A 3,678-nucleotide genomic window follows, 5' to 3' on the forward strand; every position below is an offset into this window, starting at 1 on the left:
CAGTGTTCCATGGTTTTCCGTGAGGAGAGTTACACTTTTTTTGTTAGATTCATTCCTTTTGTGGGTTGTGGTGCTATTGTAAGAGTAATTTTTAAAATTTCGCTTTCTAATGGTTTGCTCTTAGGATATAAACTGTGACTGATTTCCATATCTTGTATCTTGCAACTTTACTACATGCACTTATTAATTCCAGTAATTGGTTTATAGACTTCTTAGCATTTTTTATACAAGCAATTATTTTACCACAAATAGGAACTGTTTTATTTCTTATCAAATCTGTATGCTTTCATTTCCTTGTCTTCCTTTTGCAATGACTAGAATTTCAAGTAAATGTTTGAATAGAAGTGGTGAGAGCAAGAACACTTGTCTTGTTAAAAGTCTTATAGGGAAGGCATTCAACACCATTAAGTGCGATAACTAGCTACAGATTTTACATAGCTACTGTTTATTCTCTATAAAGGGTACTCTTTATAAAACTCTCCTTTAGTCTACCCTTATTCTTCTTTCTCTGGGAGTTTATGATTGGATATTTCATCTTTGTCTAATGATTTTCTGTATCTATTGAAATGATTGCATGATTCTCTCCCTTCTTTTATTCTGTTAATATGGTGAGTGACACTGATTGAGTTTCAAATGTTAAACCAACCTTGCATTTTGAGACAAAATCTACTGTTCATAATGTATTATTACTTGTATATGTTGTTAGATTTCCTGAGTGGCTAATATTTTGTTAAGGATTTTTGCGTCTATGTTTGTAAGGAGTATTGGCTTATAGTATTTTTTTTTTCTTGTGATGTCTTTGTTTTGGTATCAGGATTGCACTGGCCTCATAAGGCAAGGTGGGACATTTTCTCTTCTCTTCTTTCTAAAAGGGTTTATATATATTCAGTGTTATATCTTCTTGAAATGTTCTCAGAATTCAGGAGTGAAACCATCCAGGCCTGAAATTTTCTTGGTGAGGTTTGTTTTTATTTTTTTTAAAAATATTTTTAAAATAGCTATACAGATATTCAGATTTTCTCTTTCACATAATGTAAATTTTGGTAGGTTGCCTTTTTCAAGGCATTTCCCTTTTTATCAAAGTTGCCACATTTGTTGCCCTAAAGTTGTTCATGATATTCTCTTATATTTTAATGTCATTGAGTTTGTTTGCAAATAGTTATTCATAATATCTCCTCATGTTTTTAACATCTATAAGATGTGAAATAACATTCCTTCTTTTATTCCTGATATTGACAATTTATGTTCTTCCTCATTTTTTTCTGCGTAAGTTTAGGGTTTTGCCATTTGTTTAATCTTGTCGAGGAATAAATTTTTAGCTTTGTTAATTTTCTCTATTTTTGATTAGTTTCCTATTTCCTTGATTTCCTTTCATATTGTTATTATTTTCTTCCTTCTACTTCCCTAGACTGATTTTGCTCTTCTCTTAGTTCTTGAGAGAGAGAGAGAGAACTTTAGATTTTGATTTTAAATCTTTATTCATTTCAGATGCAAACATTTTAAAGCTATAAATTTCCCTCTATGTGCTGCTTTAACTAAATCCCCTAAATTCGTACGTCATACTTTCATGATCGTTTTCTGAACTATTTTCTAATGTCCCTTGTGATTTCTTCTTTGACCATGAATTATCTAGAAGTATGTTGCTGACACCCATATGTTTGGGAGTTTCCCAGATATCTTATTGTTATTTATTTCTAAGTTAATTCCATTGCAGTTAGAGAACATGCTTTGTATGATTTCATGTCTTTAAAATGTGTTATATTTGTTTTATGGCTCAGAAATGACCTGTCTTGCTGAGCAGACCATGTGTACTTAAAAAAAAAAGTCTGTCTTTTGGTTGTGGGTGTAGCGCTCAATACATATCAATTATATCAATACAACCGATAGTGTTGTTCATTACCAACTCAGAACAAGCTCCTCAGTGTTCTGCTGACTTTTTCCTCCAGTTCTTCTGAGGGGTGCCAACATCTCTTACGACAATCATGGAATCTTCCTTTAGTTTTGTAATGTTTGTTTCATGTATTTTGAAGCTCCGTTATTAGATGCACGCACATTTCCAATTATGTTGTCTTCCCAATAAATTAACCCTTTGATATCTGTGAAATTTCTGTCTTTATCTTTGATAACATTCTCTGTCCATTTTATCTGACATTAATGAACCTGTTTTTACTTCGTGGTCTTACTGTTTGCAAGGCATATGGTTTTTCATCCATTTGCTTTCAACCATTGCCTTTGTATTTGAAATGCTTCTCTTACAGAGAGTATGTAGCTGGACCTCGCTTTTTAATTTATTTTTCTTTTTTTCTCTTTTCTTTATTTTTATAATTCAGACTCCGTAGAAACTGTCAAAAATTGCCAATGCCAACTATATTTCAAGTCATCATGGCAGGGTATTGGGAAAAGTTTTCAATTAGCAATAATCACGCCTCGGATAAACCTCATTGGCTACGATACTGCCGCTGCACGAAGCTTGCTTTTTTATTTTTAACAATCACCTGGACTACTGTCTTGTTACTTGTTTTGTTTTTTGTCTATTTTTATTTGTGTGTGTGTCTCTCTCCCACTTTCCTACCTTCTTTTGGATTATTTGATTACTTTTTGGAATTTCATTATACTTTACCTGTTGACTTTTCGTGATACATTTTTGCTTTATTCTTTCAGTGGTTATGCTAAGGATTATGATATACGACATGGCGTGGCTGTGTCCACACCCAAATCTCGTCTTGCATTTCCACGTGTTGTGGAAGGGACCTGGTAGGAGGTGATTGAATCATGGGCCAGGTCTTTCCCACGCTGTTCTTGCGACAGTAAGTTTCACAGGATCTGATGGTTTGCATAAAGGGGAGTTTTCCTGCACAAGCTCTGTTTTTTGCCTGCTGCCATGTATGTAAGATGCTATTTGTTTCTCCTTGCCTTCTGCCCTGATTGTGAGGCCTCTCCAGCCATGTGGAACTGTGACTCATTAAACCTCTTTCTTTTGTAAATTACCTGGTCTCAGGTATGTCTTTATCAGCAGCGTGAAATTGGACTGATACACATACATTCCTTTATTTTTCAGTCTGGCTAATATTGTACCACTTAACAATCCTATGGAGACTTCCACACCCTTATCCTTATATGATAATAATCAAATGAGTAATTTCATAAACATTGCAAACCCCATAAGACCCAGTATGCTTTTTAATGCCTTTTCATTTTTTTTTTTTTTTTAACAAAAAGTGTACTGGGTCTTATGTGCTTTAATACATAAGACCCCAGTGCTTTAAGTTAGTTAAAGCACTGGGGTCATATGTGCTTTAACCAAATTAAGGGAGAAACACTCTTTTTCCGTTTACCTCTGTTTCCTATTCCTGTTGCTCTTCTTTTGTTTCTGAAGACCGGGATTTCCAGCTCACGTTGTTTTCTTTCTGCAGAGGAAGTTTCTTCCGCATTTCTTGCCGGCAAAGTCTCCTGAGAAAATGCTATTTTACTTTTCCCCTCACTGGCAATGCCTTTACTGTTCGATGTTGACGAATATTTAACAGGATATGGAGTTCTGGGTTGAGAAGGCTCTTTTCTTACATCCCTGATTGCGGATGAGAAGGCGGAGGTCATTGGTGTGGTTGTTCTCCTGTCCTTTTTCTCTTCCTCCTTTCAAGGTTTTCTCTTTATCTTGGGTACGAGCCACTTGCCGCTGTG

The 3,678-nt window shown here is 34.9% G+C and overlaps 1 non-coding gene across 1 annotated transcript; it reads right to left on the minus strand.

Moving 5' to 3' along the window:
- Nucleotides 1-2,330: 2,330 nt before the first annotated feature.
- Nucleotides 2,331-2,471, minus strand: LOC116539236. The gene has a single exon (XR_004263954.1). It is a non-coding gene; the product is annotated as a U4 spliceosomal RNA (small nuclear RNA).
- Between the last annotated feature and the right edge of the window lie 1,207 nt (nucleotides 2,472-3,678).

The sequence above is a fragment of the Sapajus apella genome, unplaced genomic scaffold (assembly GCF_009761245.1).
Source record: "Sapajus apella isolate SASKATOON/1434 unplaced genomic scaffold, GSC_monkey_1.0 scaffold126, whole genome shotgun sequence".
Taxonomy (NCBI): Eukaryota; Metazoa; Chordata; class Mammalia; order Primates; family Cebidae; genus Sapajus; species Sapajus apella.